We start from the raw sequence: 19172 nt of genomic DNA on the forward strand, positions 1-19172 counted from the left end.
TTGTCTGGTTTATATGGAATTGAGATACAACCTTGGGTAAGAATTTAGGGTTAGTGCGGAGCACAACCCTGTTAGCATGCACCTGGAAGAAAGGTTCCTGAATGGTGAGCGCCTGCAGCTCGCTAACCCTCCGTAGCGATGTAATTGCTACTAAGAACGCAACCTTCCAAGTTAGAAACTGAAGCTCACAAGAGTGCAGTGGCTCGAAGGGAGGACCCATCAGTCTTGTAAGAACCACATTGAGGTTCCATTCTGGAGCTGGTGGGGTCCTAGGTGGGATGACTCTTTTGAGTCCTTCCAAAAAGGCCTTGATAGCAGGGACCTTAAAGAGTGACAGGTGTTGCCTATTCTGGAGGTATGCTGCCATAGCAGACAGGTGAATGCGGATGGAAGAGTACGCTAAATTGCATTGATACAGGTGGAAAAGGTAAGAAATGATGTTTTGAGTGGAAGCATCTAGCGGGTCAATATTGTGGTTAGCACAGTAGATGACAAACCTCTTCCATTTAGCCGCATAACAAGCTCTAGTAGCGGGCTTCCTTGCCTCCCGAATGATGTTCATGCACTCGGGAGGAAGATTGAGGTAGCCAAACTCTAGGACTTCAGGAGCCAGATCGCCAGGTTGAGCTGTTGCGGATCTGGGTGCTGAATGTCGCCATGGCTCTGCGTCAGAAGGCTGGGAGTGAGATGAAGCCGTTGATGCGGTACCACGGAGAGTTCCAGAAACGTGGTGTACCATGGTTGGCGAGCCCATGTTGGAGCAACCAGGATGAGAGTCATCGAGTGCTGCCTGAGCTTGCGTGCCACCAGCGGTATCAGAGGTGCTGGGGGAAAAGCGTACGCAAATCTGCCTGACCAGTTCATCCACATCGCATTGCCCTGTGATTGCGGGTGTGGGAACCTGGCGGCGAAGCTTTGGCATTTTGCGTTCTCCTTTGTGGCGAACAGGTCTATCTCTGGATGACCCCACTTCTGGAAGTACGGTTGGAGTACTGATGGATGTATCTCCCACTCGTGCATTTGATGGCTGTGCCTGCTGAGCAGATCCGCCATCTGGTTGTCCTTGCCCGGGAGATGCTCTGCCATGAGGAAGATGTTCCTCTGAATGGCCCACTTCCACATGCTCTGAGCCAGATGAGACAGCTGTGGAGAGTGTGTGCCCCCCTGCTTCTGAATGTAGTACATGGCCGTCATGTTGTCCGTCCGGATCAACACGACTTTGTTGCACAGATGTACCTTGAACGCCTTTAAGGCCATGAAGATTGCCATCAGTTCCAACACATTGATGTGCATCTTCCTTTGCTGTAGTGTCCATAGTCCCTGCACAGTGTAATGGAGTACATGCGCTCCCCATCCCTGGAGAGAGGCGTCTGTCGTCAGGATAATCTGTGGGACAGGCTCTTGGAATGGTCGGCCCTTGCAAAGGTTTCGTGGATTCCACCAATGCAGAGAGTTGTATGCCCGACCGCTCACCAACACTAGGTCTGTCAGTTGCCCATGAGCCTGAGTCCACTGACGTGCTAGGCACTCCTGAAGCGGACGCATATGTAGTCTCGCGTGCGGGCAATGGAGATGCAGGAGGCCATCATGCCTATCAACTGCATGAACACCTTCGCTGGAAGCGAGTGTTGGGGTCTGAATCGTTGGATCAGCGCCTGGATACTGGCGATTCTCACTGAATTTGGCTGCGCAGTGGCTGCCAGAGTGTTGATCGTCGCGCCCAGATACTGTCGCACGTGGGCGGGCTGGAGATGGGACTTTGGGTAGTTCAGAGAGAATCCCAGATCGTGCAGGAGAAGAATGGTGCGTGACACATGGTCGACGCACTGTTGTTCTGTCTTTGCTTGAATGAGCCAGTCGTCCAGGTAGGGGTAGACGTGGACGTTCTGGCGACGGAGATGCGCCGCCTCAGTCGCTAGGCACTTTGTAAATACCCTTGGCGCTGTGGTGACCCCGAACGGCAGAACCCTGAACTGGTAATGCTGGTCTTGAATCGTGAATCTGAGATACTTCCTGTGGGAAGGATGCAGGGAGATATGAAAATATGCATCTTTCAGATCCAGCGTAGCCAGGAAGTCCCCCTGCTGAAGCAGAGGGAGTACTTGCTGCAACGTGAGCATATGGAAGTGCTCCGAGAGAATGTACCAGTTGAGGGGCCTGAGGTCCAGGATGGGCCTGAGGGATCCGTCCTTTTTTGGGATTAGAAAATACAGGGAGTAAACCCCTGTTCCCCTTTCCTGCAATGGAACGAGCTCTATTGCCCCTTTTTGCAGCATGACTAGAACTTCCTGCTGCAACAAGGTCAAGTGCTCGCCGGACATAGGAAGGCTCCTTGGGGGTATGTTTGGTGGAATGGAAGTAAGTTCCAGACAGTAACCGTACTGGATAAGAGACTTGACCCACCTGTCCGTGGTGATGGTTTTCCACGCGGGCAGGAACTGCTGGAGTCTCCCCCCGACCGGTGTTGTATGGTCGGGGGGCAGTGACAAGACGTCACTGCTTGTTGGCGGTGGTGGACCTGGAGCTGTTGTTTCCACGTCCCCTGCCCTTGACGTTATTGCCTCTGTAGCCACCTCTACCCTTGTTGTTGTATGAGGTTTGGGTGTTACTTTTGTAATACTGTGTGGACTGCGATGCCTGACCCCTTGAGGTGCCTCTGGAGTTGGAGCGGCGAAAGGAACCACCCCGAAACTGCTGAGATTGGAGGGCCCCCATAGACTTGGCAGTGTCTGTATCTTTTTTCATCTTTTCCAGCGTCGCATCCACCTCAGGGCCAAACAGGTGGTCAGGATTAACTGTTTGGTTCAGTATTGTTGTTTGAATATCGGGCTTGAACCCTGAAATTCTAAGCCAAGCATGCCGTCTAAGCAACACACTGGTGTTGATTGCCCTGGAGGCTGTATCGGCCACATCCAGCGCACATTTTATGGATGCGTTTGTGATGAGCTTTCCTTCCTGAATCAGCATTTCCCCTGCCTCCTTGTACTGGTCAGGCAAGTGTTGCAGTAGTGATTCTAAGGTGTCGTAATGAGCCCTATCATAGCGTGCAAGTAGGGCCTGTGTGTTTGAGATTCTCCAAATATTAGCTGCCTGTGCAGCAATTCGTTTCCCTGAGGCCTCGAAGATTTTGGACTCTTTGTCCGGGGGAGGAGCGTCACCAGTGGTCTGCGAGTTCGCCCTCTTCCGAGCGTTGGATACGACCAACGAGTCCAGTGGCAAGTGTCCCTTGATGTATGTAGGATCTGAGGGCGCTGCCTTATATTTTTTGTCAATGCGAGGGTTGACGACACGCGCCCGGGTGGGCTCCTTGAAGACCTCCGTTGCGTGTTTAAGCACCCCCTTAAGCATTGGCAGTGTTTTGACTGACTTTTCAGCCACTGAGAAAGTGTCAAATAAAAAGTCCACATCCACAGGGTCCGAGTGCAGCTCGACATCGTGGTTAGCCGCAGCTCTCTCGATCAGAGCGTTGAAGGCCGCTGAATCCTCCGTCGGTGACGTTTTGGCCGCAAAAAGTTGCGTGTCCTGGCCCGACTGCGGGTCCTCCGCGTCGCCTCCGGCCGACCAAGGTTCGTGCTCCTCCTCCGGATCCGAGTACGCCGGATAGTTGTACTCGGCATCTTCCTCGTCAGCCTCGCCTGCGGCGGAATGCGTCGGCGAGTGTCCTAGGGCTTGTGGAGACACAGGTTCTATCGGGGCCGAAGTTTCCGCGGAGTCCTGTAGGAGAGTAGGGTCTGCAATCCTATGATCACCCAGATTTTTTGCTTTTGTTTCACTGGTTTACGACTTTCTCTGGCTGTGGGCCTGCCAATCAGACCCACAGCCTGGCTGTTCTCTCTCTAAATTACGATGTGCCCTACGTGCATTTACCAATTGGTACTGGGCCACCTTATCAGACCCTGTAACTCAGGGCATAGGTGTACCCAGGGCCGCCATGGGCTGCAGCATGTATTATGCCACCCCTGGCTGGCCTCCTAAATTTGACACAACTGGCTGCATGACAGCTGGGGCAAAGTCGTGTAATCACCCTTTGCTTTAGATATAGTAGCCCTATATCTAACCCTCCAATGGACACCCGAGTTCCTATCAGTCACTCCTATGGCAGGCCTTGACAATCCTGAAGGCAGAGTGCATGGGCTCGTGTGAACTAAGCTCTGGCCCGAGCCGAGCCCGGTTGCAGCTTGCGGAATCAAGACCCAATGGCTGTTCCATGATAACGCGTACCATATCGGTAACTTCGGTGTCGCGTTATCAAGACATGTCGAGTAAGGTGTCATACGAATCGGGATGCTGCCCTCTCACCAACTCTGGCGACGAGGTTAGCATTCCGCCCTTCTAGAGGGACACGACATGTACGTAACTGTGAACCCCGGTTAAAGTTAACGAAAGCCTCAGCTCCACAAAATGGATGCTGCCACCACAGACACGAGTCTGACCTCCTGCTGCTGGGAGTCCTTCCAGCGAGGAGCACTTGGACAAAGGGTTTCCTGTCAAGGGCGGTGTTCGCACCGTCCCAGACAGGGTTTGTGTATTCTGGGTAGGTAGGGCTTTTGCGAGAAGGTGACTGCGGAGTGGCACCCCGGTGCTCACTACGCATCTGCCGGTTAGAACCAGTTCCAGGGGCGACAGCCCTGGCCTGGGGAAAGTCCGGCAGGGGAGAGGGGTGTAACTACCCCCCTTCCTGGTCCCACCCTTAGGGCAGGACCTAGTCATGTACCCACCCCTTTCTTTAGAATAAAGGCCGGAGCGGGGACCCTTCCAAATTAGATCATCTTTGAATCAAGAACTACTTTCTACGAAAGGACCTTCAAGACTCTTCTCAAGATTTCTCCCTTGTGGCTAAGGAGTAGTCACCCTGCATCAGCGGGCACCATCTAAGAACTCTGCGGTTTGCTGTAAGTCCTTCCTCAAGGAATCCGACGGCCCAGCTCGACGAGAACCGGCTTCCCTGGCACCTCTGACCTCTACCCACGTCATCAGCTCAGCTGTGATCTGTGGGTGCGACGAGACCTCGAGGGACCGGCCATCATCAGAACCTGCACGCTCTTAAAAACCAGCACGACCATCGAGGTAACTCTCTGGTGAGTGCTCTGGGGTCCGAGAAGCCCCGACCCTGAGCCGCTCCAGCACCGAAGTGCAGTCTCCCAGCATCTCCACGATCTGCGTGGGGCCCTTCTGCTCGCTGCTCAGCACGTTGTCTGGTCACTAGCCGCTGGCTCGTGTCCTTCTGTGACGACATCCGAGAATCGACACTGCCGGTCTGGTTGCTCCAGACTGGCCCTTGCTTCCATCTTTTCGAGAAGCACCCCGGACCCTCCTGGTCCACTCAAGACGCCGACAGCGACATCCGTCGTGGGACAGCTCGCACCTCCACCGTGGTCGCCAACAACGCCTCCTGGTCCGAGAGACTGCAGAGCCTAGCGTCGCCCACTCACCTGGTCGAGGTGACGGCCAACCGGTGCCTTCCTGGTACCCTCTGACTACTGGCTAGTAGTACGAACTTGGTCCCCTCTGCTTTCAGGTTTCATCAATCTCCGATCCAGGCTTGGATCTCTACGAACTATTCAGCACTGGTCGCCGGCCAGCAACTCCTTTTCTTCCGGCTCCTGGCTCGTCAGCGAAGACCCCGACGCCTGTAAGACTTGTGCAGCCGCAGCCCTCGTGGCTAGGTAACTCGGCACTTCGGTGCCTGCATAGCCTCCTTACTCTAGGGTCCCGAGTCCCTCGCTTCCGACTTGCCTTAACCTTTCCGTGTCCCCGGACACTTGTTTTAAACTGTGCACTTGAAGTATTTACTAAAGAGATTTGGTTTGTGCTAAATACCCTGTCCTCATAAAGAGTACAGGGCTGTTGTGATTCTTAATAAATATACTGTTTATTTTCATAACACTTGTGTGGTGTCCTTTCACTGGGTGTTCAAGGGGTACATGTGTGGTAAACAGCTGGCTTAACGCGCCCTCTCGAGTCTTTAGCCTTAGACTGCTCGTATCCACGCTACTAGGATAGCTGGTCTATAGGTTGACTTACAACCAAACACCATAAGGGTCGTTGGAACGATACATAGCGGTCGCTAGAATAGCGAACGTTGCATATCGGGCCAACTTCTCACATTGGTGAGCAGCGGTTGGGATTTGAGCTTGCTGTTGTTTTACCACACGTATCCTAAGAATATCTTGTTGAAAGATCGCACAAGTACTGTTAGTACATATAACTAAAGCTTAGAATACTCTGAGTTCTACTGAACCAGCTGTTGTAGCTCCTCAAGGCTTAGCACACCTTGGCTACAGCTCTTAGCAAGGGAAAAGTAGGTAAACACATAGTGTAGGTAGGTGCATCACTTACACCACACTAGAAACAGTATGTCGGACAAAGGAGGAAACTCTGAGTCTCCCCTTGTGTCAGTTGACCCTCCACAGGTCATCCCGTCAAGATATACTGCGCTTAACTTCCATGAGTTACGACAAGTATGTACCTCTAGGAAGATTAAGCAAGGGGCTAACCCCACCACCTCCTTTCTGATTGGTCTCCTAGAGACTTATGATGCCAGAAAGGCTGAGAAGCTTCTTAGCCCTTCTAATCCAGAAGGAGGCATGCCTCCCCTCGAGGGAACCCGGGACGATCCTGACCTCATTCACCTCGCAACTGAGAACGAAGATGGGGAGGAGGATGAGGATGAGGATCTCTCTGGGGACGAGGCAGATAAGGGACAGGTAGAAGTCGTCAGACTGACACGGTCCAACTTAAGCAGACATGATAGTGGTACTGGGGGACCCCCGGCGCTACTGTCAGGTGCGCTTAACATTGGGAATGGACGAGTTAGGTCTCTATCAAGAGGCTCTAACAGATCCTTTCGAACCAATGACTCTCACAACTCTTCTCAAAGAGGGATGACGTCCCCTCAGAGGAGAGTGTACGAAGCTAAGGAAAGGGCGGCTAATCTGCGGATCGAAAGGGAAGAACTTGCCCTGGCCAAAGAGAAGCTTGCCTTTGCTAGAGAGCAACAGTTAAGTGGGGTAGTCCCCACTGGTGGCAGCAATGTACCTAGTAGTAGGGAAAAGAGTTTCGATACGAAACACCTTGGGAAGATAGTGCCCCCCTTTAAACAAGGGGACGACATCCACAAATGGATTACTGCTTTGGAGAGGGCCTGCACTGTGCAAGGTGTTCCCCAGAGTCAGTGGGCAGCTATCTTGTGGCTCTCCTTTGAAGGTAAAGGGAGAGACAAGCTTCTCACCACAAGGGTAGAGGACGCTAACAATTACCAAGTCTTGAAGAATACACTCGTTGAAGGGTTCGGCCTAACCACTGAGCAGTACAGGGTGCTGTTCAGGGATACCCAGAAAACGCAGACTCAAGACTGGTCTGATTTTGTCGATTGTGCCACTAAGGCTTTTGAGGGCTGGTTGCTGGGCAGTAAGGTTACTGATTACCAAGGATTGTACAATTTAATGATGAGAGAACAAATCTTAAACAATTGTCAGAACCAGTTGTTGCATCAGCATCTTGTCGACTCGGATCTGACCTCTCCTCAAGAATTGGGGCAGAAGGCAGACAAATGGGTTCGTACGAGAGTTAAACAGAACCAGGGCCAGAATCAAGGTGGTCAGAAGAAAGCAGACCAGAAGGGTAAAGATTCTAAAGGGGAACAAAATGACCAGAAGTCTTCGACAGGTCCCCAACAACCCAAAGAGGGTGGGGGTCAGGCTCCCCAAAAGAAGAAAGAAGGCCAATCCAAACGATGGTGCCAGTACTGTAAAAGTAAATCTCACTGGTTTAGTGAGTGCACCAAGAAAGGAGGAGGGCAGACTCCTGCCACTGCAGCCCCTAAGGCACCTGTGCCCCCTAGTACAGTCAGCAGTGGTAGTGCGCCTCCCAAGGGTTTAGTAGGGTTAACCCTGGGTTCTGAGGGGCGTGACAACTTAGTTGGCACGCTCACTCAGGCTGTCCTTGTCAGTACAGGGGACGCGGACGTGTCCCCTGACATAAGTCCCAATACTTTGGGCAAATACAGACAGACGCCTTTCATAAATGGAAAGATGGCTCAGGCCTATAGGGACACTTGTGCCAGCGTCACCATGGTGACGCCTAACTTTGTGGACCCTGGACAGATCATGCCAGGTACAGAATTCCTGGTGACCAATGCAAGCAATGTCACTACCAATCACAGTATGGCAATTGTAGCTTTCTCCTGGGGAGGGGTAACTGGCCAAAAGAAGGTTGTAGTTAGTCCAGACCTCCCAGTGGATTGTTTGTTGGGCAATGATTTGGAGTCGTCACAATGGTCAGAAGTGGAGCACCGGACTCACATGGAAATGTTAGGTTTGCCAGCACATGTGTTCGCTGTGACTAGGTCACAGGTCAGGAGATGCCCCACTGAACAGGTGCTGGATCCTGGAACAACGGACCAGACACCTCCCAAGAAAAAGAGCAGTAGGGTTAAGGCTGTGCCTTCCCCCTTGCCCCAGGTCGAGGATCAAGTCTCAGAGGAGGCTGACCTACAGGAATTGAGGGAAACTGAGCCGAGAGAGTTCGAGCTTGATCAAGTTGAATTCTTGGGCTCAGGGGGACCCTCAAGGGAAGATCTGGGGAAGGACCAGTTAGACTGCCCTTCTCTTGAACCCCTCAGACAGCAGGCTGCAGCTGAGGCTGCTGGGAACGCCACAGGTACCCACAAGGTATACTGGGAAGATGGACTCCTGTACACTGAGTCAAGAGACCCCAAGCCTGGCATGACCAGGAGGCTGGTCGTCCCCTTGTCTCAGCGTGGTTTCCTACTCACCTTGGCCCACGAGATTCCCTTAGCAGGTCACTTAGGCCAGACGAAAACGTGGGACAGGCTTGTCTCACACTTTCACTGGCCTCACATGAACGAAGATACCAAGGAGTTTTGCCGCTCCTGTGTCACTTGCCAAGCCAGTGGTAAGTCAGGTGGCACGACAAAGGCCCCCCTTATACCAATGCCTATGGTGGGGGTGCCCTTTGAACGGGTGGGGATCGACATCGTCGGTCCTATGGAACCACCGACAGCATCAGGGCACAAGTTTATACTGGTGGTAGTGGATCATGCCACCAGGTATCCTGAAGCTATTCCCCTTAGGACCACTACAGCGCCTGTTGTGGCAAGAGCCCTAGTTGGAGTGTTCTCCAGAGTGGGCTTCCCGAAGGAGGTCGTCTCCGACAGAGGTGCAAACTTTATGTCGAGCTACTTAACTGCTATGTGGAAGGAATGTGGTGTCAACTACAAGTTCACTACGCCCTATCATCCACAATGCAATGGGCTTGTTGAGAGATTCAACAGGACCCTAAAAGGGATGATTCATGGACTACCGGAAAAGCTTCGGCGTAGATGGGACGTCCTAATCCCCTGCCTCTTGTTCGCCTACAGAGAAGTCCCACAGAAGGGGGTTGGCTACAGCCCTTTTGAACTTTTGTACGGGCATCCTGTAAGAGGACCCCTGTGTTTGGTGAAGGAAGGATGGGAGAGACCTCTCAAAAAGCCTGCAGCCAACATAGTGGACTATGTGCTCGGCCTCCGCTCGCGGATGGCTGAATACATGGAGAAGGCATCCGAAAACCTTAAGGCCAGCCAAGAACTCCAAAAAGCTTGGCATGACCAAAAGGCTGTCTTGACTGTTTACCAGCCCGGACAGAAGGTGTGGGTGTTGGAGCCAGTGGCCCCAGCAGCACTCAAGGACAAATGGTCCGGGCCCCACACCATCCTGGAGAAAGAGGGAGAGGTCACCTACCTGGTCGACCTGGGAACTCCCCGGAGCCCCCACAGGGTGCTTCATGTCAACAGGCTAAAAGCATATGTCGACAGGAAGGACATGAGTTTGCTCATGGCCCTAGATGAGGGACAGGAAGAGGAGAGTGACCCTCTCCCCGACCTGCTCACTCAGAATCCTGACGATGGCTCGGTAGATGGTGTTGTCTTTTGTGGCAGCCTCTCCGAACATCAACAGAGCGACTGTAAACAGGTTCTTCAGTCGTTCAGACATATGTTTTCTCTAACACCCAGTCAGACCGATTGGTGCACCCATGAGGTTGACACTGGTGACAGCTTGCCCGTAAAGAGTAAAATCTACAGGCAGCCTGATCACGTTAGAGACTGCATCAAAAGTGAAGTGCAGAAAATGTTGGAGCTGGGAGTCATTGAACCCTCGGATAGCCCTTGGGCTAGTCCCGTAGTTCTAGTGCCGAAACCTCACACCCAGGGTGGTAAGAGAGAGATGAGGTTCTGCGTAGACTACAGGGGTCTCAATGCAGTCACTAAGACTGACGCCCACCCAATACCAAGGGCAGACGAGCTTATTGATAGGCTGGCCTCGGCCAACTACTTAAGTACGTTTGACCTGACAGCTGGGTATTGGCAAATCAGGTTAGCTGAGGACGCCAAGCCTAAAACCGCATTTTCAACCCCTGGTGGGCATTATCAGTTCGTGGTGATGCCCTTTGGTCTGAAGAATGCACCTGCCACCTTCCAACGGTTGGTGAATCACGTCCTTACTGGGCTGGATGACTTCTGTGCGGCGTATCTTGACGATATTGCTGTCTTTAGCTCCACCTGGGAGGATCACCTGGTCCACCTGCGGAAGACATTGGAGGCGCTGCAAGCAGCAGGCCTCACTATCAAGGCCACCAAGTGCCAGATAGGGCAGACACAGGTTGTATACCTGGGCCACCTTGTAGGTGGAGGTCAGGTTCAGCCACTGGAGAGCAAGATACAGTCAATCAGGGACTGGGCTCCTCCAACCACCCAGACTCAGGTTCGAGCTTTCTTGGGCCTGACTGGTTACTACAGGAAGTTTGTCAGGAACTATGGTTCCATCGTGACACCATTAAATGAACTGACAAGTAAGAAAATGCCAAAAAAGGTTCAGTGGACAGCGAGCTGTCAAAAAGCATTCGATGACCTAAAGCAGGCCATGTGCACGGCGCCTATCCTCAAGAGTCCGGACTACTCCAAACCATTCATTGTCCAAACAGATGCTTCTGAGTTGGGTGTGGGAGCTGTTCTTTCTCAACTGAATTTTGATGGTCAAGACCAGCCCATTGCTTTTATAAGCAGACGGCTGACCCCTAGAGAGAAAAATTGGTCAGCTATTGAGAGGGAGGCCTTTGCTGTGGTTTGGGCCCTGAAGAAGCTGAGGCCATACTTGTTTGGCACTCACTTCAAGATTCAGACCGACCATAAGCCCCTCTTGTGGCTAAATCAGATGAAGGGTGAAAACCCCAAACTGCTTAGGTGGTCCATTTCCCTACAGGGGATGGACTTCACGGTGGAACACAGACCTGGTACTGATCATGGCAATGCCGATGGGCTCTCCAGATATTTCCACTTAGAACAAGAAGACTCACCTGGTCAAGGTTAGCTAGTTGTTCCGACGTTTGGGGGGGGGTCATGTAGGAGAGTAGGGTCTGCAATCCTATGATCACCCAGATTTTTTGCTTTTGTTTCACTGGTTTACGACTTTCTCTGGCTGTGGGCCTGCCAATCAGACCCACAGCCTGGCTGTTCTCTCTCTAAATTACGATGTGCCCTACGTGCATTTACCAATTGGTACTGGGCCACCTTATCAGACCCTGTAACTCAGGGCATAGGTGTACCCAGGGCCGCCATGGGCTGCAGCATGTATTATGCCACCCCTGGCTGGCCTCCTAAATTTGACACAACTGGCTGCATGACAGCTGGGGCAAAGTCGTGTAATCACCCTTTGCTTTAGATATAGTAGCCCTATATCTAACCCTCCAATGGACACCCGAGTTCCTATCAGTCACTCCTATGGCAGGCCTTGACAATCCTGAAGGCAGAGTGCATGGGCTCGTGTGAACTAAGCTCTGGCCCGAGCCGAGCCCGGTTGCAGCTTGCGGAATCAAGACCCAATGGCTGTTCCATGATAACGCGTACCATATCGGTAACTTCGGTGTCGCGTTATCAAGACATGTCGAGTAAGGTGTCATACGAATCGGGATGCTGCCCTCTCACCAACTCTGGCGACGAGGTTAGCATTCCGCCCTTCTAGAGGGACACGACATGTACGTAACTGTGAACCCCGGTTAAAGTTAACGAAAGCCTCAGCTCCACAAAATGGATGCTGCCACCACAGACACGAGTCTGACCTCCTGCTGCTGGGAGTCCTTCCAGCGAGGAGCACTTGGACAAAGGGTTTCCTGTCAAGGGCGGTGTTCGCACCGTCCCAGACAGGGTTTGTGTATTCTGGGTAGGTAGGGCTTTTGCGAGAAGGTGACTGCGGAGTGGCACCCCGGTGCTCACTACGCATCTGCCGGTTAGAACCAGTTCCAGGGGCGACAGCCCTGGCCTGGGGAAAGTCCGGCAGGGGAGAGGGGTGTAACTACCCCCCTTCCTGGTCCCACCCTTAGGGCAGGACCTAGTCATGTACCCACCCCTTTCTTTAGAATAAAGGCCGGAGCGGGGACCCTTCCAAATTAGATCATCTTTGAATCAAGAACTACTTTCTACGAAAGGACCTTCAAGACTCTTCTCAAGATTTCTCCCTTGTGGCTAAGGAGTAGTCACCCTGCATCAGCGGGCACCATCTAAGAACTCTGCGGTTTGCTGTAAGTCCTTCCTCAAGGAATCCGACGGCCCAGCTCGACGAGAACCGGCTTCCCTGGCACCTCTGACCTCTACCCACGTCATCAGCTCAGCTGTGATCTGTGGGTGCGACGAGACCTCGAGGGACCGGCCATCATCAGAACCTGCACGCTCTTAAAAACCAGCACGACCATCGAGGTAACTCTCTGGTGAGTGCTCTGGGGTCCGAGAAGCCCCGACCCTGAGCCGCTCCAGCACCGAAGTGCAGTCTCCCAGCATCTCCACGATCTGCGTGGGGCCCTTCTGCTCGCTGCTCAGCACGTTGTCTGGTCACTAGCCGCTGGCTCGTGTCCTTCTGTGACGACATCCGAGAATCGACACTGCCGGTCTGGTTGCTCCAGACTGGCCCTTGCTTCCATCTTTTCGAGAAGCACCCCGGACCCTCCTGGTCCACTCAAGACGCCGACAGCGACATCCGTCGTGGGACAGCTCGCACCTCCACCGTGGTCGCCAACAACGCCTCCTGGTCCGAGAGACTGCAGAGCCTAGCGTCGCCCACTCACCTGGTCGAGGTGACGGCCAACCGGTGCCTTCCTGGTACCCTCTGACTACTGGCTAGTAGTACGAACTTGGTCCCCTCTGCTTTCAGGTTTCATCAATCTCCGATCCAGGCTTGGATCTCTACAAACTATTCAGCACTGGTCGCCGGCCAGCAACTCCTTTTCTTCCGGCTCCTGGCTCGTCAGCGAAGACCCCGACGCCTGTAAGACTTGTGCAGCCGCAGCCCTCGTGGCTAGGTAACTCGGCACTTCGGTGCCTGCATAGCCTCCTTACTCTAGGGTCCCGAGTCCCTCGCTTCCGACTTGCCTTAACCTTTCCGTGTCCCCGGACACTTGTTTTAAACTGTGCACTTGAAGTATTTACTAAAGAGATTTGGTTTGTGCTAAATACCCTGTCCTCATAAAGAGTACAGGGCTGTTGTGATTCTTAATAAATATACTGTTTATTTTCATAACACTTGTGTGGTGTCCTTTCACTGGGTGTTCAAGGGGTACATGTGTGGTAAACAGCTGGCTTAACGCGCCCTCTCGAGTCTTTAGCCTTAGACTGCTCGTATCCACGCTACTAGGATAGCTGGTCTATAGGTTGACTTACAACCAAACACCATAAGGGTCGTTGGAACGATACATAGCGGTCGTTAGAATAGCGAACGTTGCATATCGGGCCAACTTCTCACAAGTCCCTTTTATTTTTGAGAGGGATCCGAAAATGTTCCAACACCGGCTCAGTGGTGATTTTTCTCTTGAGGAGAGACAGTTTTCCAGTATTAGCGTCGATGATGACCTCTCGACGCTCCTCCTCAGCAAGCGGCTGGAGCCGAAGCTTCGACACCACTAAGGCTGCTTTCGGTGTCAGTACCTCCTTCGAGGGCCCGCTATGTTTCGGCGCGAAAGCCTTCGGCGTCGACTTTGGCGGCAGGGTAAAACGGATAGGCGTTTGCGCCTTCGCAGGCTTCGGCGTGTGCTTAGGCGCCACAGTGTCCTGATCAGGAACCACATTGTCCTTCCGTATCCGCTGCAGGGATTCCGCCACCTTCATTGTCAAGGCAGGAGAGGGCTTGACCGGCTCGAGCGATCTCCCCGAGTCGGGAGTCGGAACGATGGCCGGCACCTTCTTCGGGGCCGACACCTCACGCGCCCTGTCCCCAAGGGCCGGCGCCGGCCGTGCCCGGGTCGCGTCGTCGCCCTGACGCTTCTTCGGAGCCGTCTTCGGGTCCTCGACCCCCTTCGGCGCCGACGCCGCCGCGTCGGTCGACTTCGGCGCCGACCCCGAGGCCTTCGGGTCGGCCATCTTGGCGTGGCTCTTCAAGTCGGCCATCTTGAATTTTTGGGAAGTTGATGCCTCCAGAACCTTCTGCCCCAGCGCAACTTTCACTTTCAGTTTCGGAACAGAGGGAGCGTGACCAGATGGCTTCACTTTCGTTTTCTTCAACGGGAGTGGCGCCTCAGAAATGTCCGTGACCGGGCCCGGAGGCGGGGACGTAGGACTTATAAGCAGATCTTGGGTAAGGCCCGAAGGCGATCCCTCGACCCGGGCCCTATGAAGGGGATTGACCCCTGAGTCAGGTTGGGGATGCTCTTCCTCCGGGCTATCCCCTACGGTGGCAATAGCCCGATCGTCGTCCCCTACCTCGTCGGCGACTTCGTCAAAGTCCTCATCACCCGCGTCGTAGGCATCCCCTTCGGACGCGGGACTAGATTCCGAACCTTGTATGTCGTCTTCGTCTCCAACAGATTCTTGGAATATGTCGTCTGGTGGGGGCGCCGCGGTAGCCGAGAACTTGGCCTGGAGCCTATTGGCCCGACGAATCTTGAGAGTCTTCTTGCACCGGAATTTCGAACACGCCATGCAGCTGTCTTCGTTATGGTCCGGTGACAAGCAGGTATTGCACACGGGGTGCACGTCGAGGTGTGAATATTTGGAATTACACACCGGGCACTTCTTGTCCGCTCCATAGCAGAAGTGTAGTGTAGGCCCGTCCGCGTCGAAAGCACGCGGAAGGGTAGCAAGAGTTCGGAGCTGAGAGTCAGACAAGAAAACCCGAACGCAACTATACCGACGCTCAGCCTAAAGACCTTCTGGTCTCGAGTAGAAGTTGAACAACTATCGGTTCCGACAGAGGGAACCGAAACACATCCGAACCCAATGGCGGAAAAAACACAATCTGGGGATGGAGGCGATGCCCATGCGCACTGTAGTCCAGGGGAGGAGCCACCTATCTCGTGATACTTCGAAGACTCTTCCAGGACAACAATGTGCAATCATCCGGACCCAACACTAGGCGGCGATCTATGCACAGATATGAATTCAGCAGCCCACATGCCTCGAACCAATCATGAATAGTAAAAGGGTGAGGCGGGTAGAGGTGAGTCGTCCGGCTCCGTGGACCGGGAAGAGCGGAACAAACTCACACTCGGAAGGCAGGGGTGAGGTACACCGTCCAGCTCCAGGGTCACTGAGAGCGGAACAGTTACACACTCGGAAGGAGGCATGAGGTGTGCCATCTGGCTCCAGGGGGCAGCGAGAGCAGACCAGCCACACACTCGGGAGGAAGGGGAGATGTGACATCCGGCTCCAGTAGGCAGCAGGAGCGGAACCACCACACACTCGGGGGAAGAAGTGAGAAGCGCCGTCCGGCTCCGGAAGGGCAACAGGAGCGGAACGCGCGACTAACTCACCGGAGAAAAGAAAATCTTCAGAGGCGAGAACGATCCGGTAATCAAAATGAGACTGCTGGAAACTCCTAATACAGGGTGCTAGGCAGGACTCGAAGAGGAACTCGGAAGCAAAGAAAGGGGGCGTGGTCACGTCCAAAGAACAGTAAGTCAAGCAGCGGCTTACGTTGGAGACAGCTTTTTACGTCATCTGGGGACTGTCTGTAAATTACCAAAAGCGAAGGGAGGCACAATTCCGAACATACATTAAGGTTAGTTTCATACATCCTATCCCCTAACTATCGTCTATTCCTAACAATAAATGCGCAGCTGAGAGCATGCACTCCAGCGAAGGACGATGCCAGAGCAGCCGGTGCGTTGCACTCATCAGATAAACAATGCATAGCAGTAAGCGTTATCCTATAAAACACACACAACACACCTGGAACCCCTCAGAATGTGACATCCAGTTGGTATTTATGGTCCCTTCTATAAGAGTAGGATAAAGTATCTAAACACAATGGGCCAGATTCACAGAATTAACATAAGACAAAATATTAAACTTACTACCATTTTGGAAGGTCTGGGCATCGGTCCTCTCCATACGCCTCCCCAAGCACACCAGCAACCTAATGGAAGACATCAAGAACGTCAATGAATAGATCACCACCTGCACCAACAATCTGGCCCCCCTTAAGCACATAAAAATCAAGATCACAAAAGCAAGCCAGCTGGTACACAGAAGAACTGTAGATTGTGATGCAGCACTGTAAGCACCTGGAAAGCAAGTGTAGAATGATCCAAGACACCGCAGACAATGACGTCTTCTAATCTGACATGCTTCCACCAGCAAGTCTGAAATGCCAAGTGAACAGCCCACACCCAACGCATCGAAGCCAACAACAACAGCACCAAAAATCTTCGTCATAGTTTGCCACCACCAGCAACATCTCCCCTTACAAGACCCAATGCAACAAACTCTGTAACTTCTTTTGGAAGGTGATCAAATCCACCTACGCCAACTTCAACCGGCAAACTGACTCCAGCAACCTGGCAGCAAGTCTTCCAATGTCAGCTGAAGAATGGACCTTGACCATGTAAAACGGCATCACCACAAAAGAGACTGCGGCAACCATGAAGACTATCCACTGTGGGGCCCCCTAGACCCATGCCCCCACCACACTTTCAACAAAGGTCTAACCACTGTCAGTGACGTCCTAACTCCCCTACTGAAAGACTCCTTCAATGCGGTCTTCTTCCCAGAAACCCGGAAGCAGGTAACTGTCACAGCCCTGCTGAGGAAACCCTCTGAGGATCTCACCAAACTCTCCAACTACTGACTAATCACCCTCCTATCATACATGGCCAAAGTCCTAGAGAAAACCATCAAGAAGTGCTTGACCAGCTACTTTGTGAACCACCAGCTCCCCAAGGCCATCCAGAGTATGGAAACAGAGCTCATTGAACCTACCTGGAGAAGTGTGGCTCAATTATTAGAGCGACAGACCCTGATGCAGAGATCTGGCCCGAGACCAGGGTTCAATTCCCCGCCTCGGCGGGTCTTGGGCTCAAAAATTCCACGGACCTGATAATTCTCGCCTCGGTGCCTATTCCAATCATGGAGTCCCACTCTGTAACTCTGGGCAATAGCTTGCTTAATCTCCACAACGGCCCCCACAACGCTAAGGATACCTGGCCTCCACCTTGGGGGTGCCCAGGAGTGGACACCTCACAGGGAAAGCTGGGATGGGTTCCACAGCGGTACAAGCGCCTTGAGACCCTTGCAGGTGAGTAGTGCGCTATACAAGTATCAATTTACATTTACCTACACCATTTGCATGATCCTAGACAGAGGAGAGGGTAAGGTCGTCATACTAATGAACCTCTTGGCGGTGTGTCACATGGTACCACATCTCATCCTCTTCAGGTGCCTTCACAAGGACTAGATTCAAGAACCTGCATGCAATTGATCTGCTACTTCCAGATAAAAAGAACTTCGACAGTTAACCTGACATCATACCCCTTGGAACCTGGAAATCTCATCTGCAGAGCACCTCAAGGTTCACTCCTCAGCAGAACACTATTCAACACTTAAATAACCCCACCGGCCAATGCCATCCACACCCACTACATCAATATCCTCTCCTTCACTGACAACACACAACTAATACTGTCCCTCTCGGACAAAATCCACAACAAAAGGAAACTGCCTGCATGATGGAAGTAGCCACTAGGATGAAGTTTAACAGTCTCAAACTCAACACTGACAAACAACACTCAACACTCACCATCCAACCTACGACCTACTCCCACCTCCAGCTTGCGCACCAGCAACCTAAGAATCATCATCAACAAAAAGATGGACATGTTCGCCCAGGTCAATGCCATCACTGCTTTCCATACCCTAAAGAACATTTTCAAATGGCTCCCGAGAATCACCATAAGACCGTCATCCACACACTCATCAACAGTAGATTGACTACAGGAACTCCCTCTATGCAGGAATCATCAAACAGCTCACCAGAAGGCTGAAAACCAGCCAAAACACGGCAGCCAGACGTATCCTCAACCTCCCACTCAGAACACATATCACAGCTCCCTAGCTCCAGATACAAAGGCGCCCACAGTTCAAACTCCTCACCCACACATTCAAGACACTACCCAACAAATTCCTGCCTAAATTAACAACTGCATCTTCTTCCATCAACCCCCTATGCACCTCCATTCAGCCAGAATCATACTCAGACACATCTCATGCATACACAGAAACAGATCCAGGTCAACTGAATGAATGAATGAAATGTATCTTGTCCTGCGCAAACTTTGCCCAATGGGCGTCAAGGCGCCTACTTCAAATAATACAGCTCGCCGGATCAAACAGCATTCTCTCATTGGTAGGCTCTAATGAAGCATCAAGTTTTAAGGGCCTTTTTAAACAAATCAATTGAGGGTAAGGTTTTAATCTCAATTGGAAGAGAGTTCCAGAGCTGAGGAGCGGCGACAGAAAAAGCTCTCGCTCCCCATCTGGTCAGCCTAGCACGGGGCACTACAAGTTGCAGTAGCCCGGCCGATCGAAGACATCTTGTTGGAACATAGCGGATGAGCAGGGTACCGAGTGCGTCATCGGGGCCAGCCGCAAGTGCTCTGTATGTAAGACATAGGATCTTAAAAGAAATTCTATACTGGACAGGGAGCCAGTGAAGGTCTCTCCTAGCAGTCGTGGCCGATGATGCCATAGGAAGGGCCAGAACAAAGCGCGCTGCAGCATTCTGCACGATTTGCAGTCGATGAATGAGGCCCTTGTTGAGCTCCACATACAAAGAGTTACAATAATCGAGCCTGGAGCCAACAAGAGCGACTGCGATCTGTTTGCGCGACTGGAGGGAGAGATAATTACGAATTCT

The 19172-nt window shown here is 52.5% G+C and overlaps 1 protein-coding gene across 1 annotated transcript in view; it reads right to left on the minus strand.

The window, feature by feature from the left end:
* Positions 1 to 19172, minus strand: part of LOC147736797 (uncharacterized) — an 87961-nt gene that overhangs the window by 54120 nt on the left and 14669 nt on the right. The window contains exon 2 of the mRNA XM_086953504.1: positions 16339 to 16397. The gene's annotated coding sequence lies outside the window, so the exon portion shown is untranslated. The remainder of the gene's footprint in view (positions 1 to 16338; positions 16398 to 19172) is intronic.

Source organism: Lissotriton vulgaris, chromosome 1_2 (genome assembly GCF_964263255.1).
Source record: "Lissotriton vulgaris chromosome 1_2, aLisVul1.2, whole genome shotgun sequence".
NCBI classification, from domain to species: domain Eukaryota; kingdom Metazoa; phylum Chordata; class Amphibia; order Caudata; family Salamandridae; genus Lissotriton; species Lissotriton vulgaris.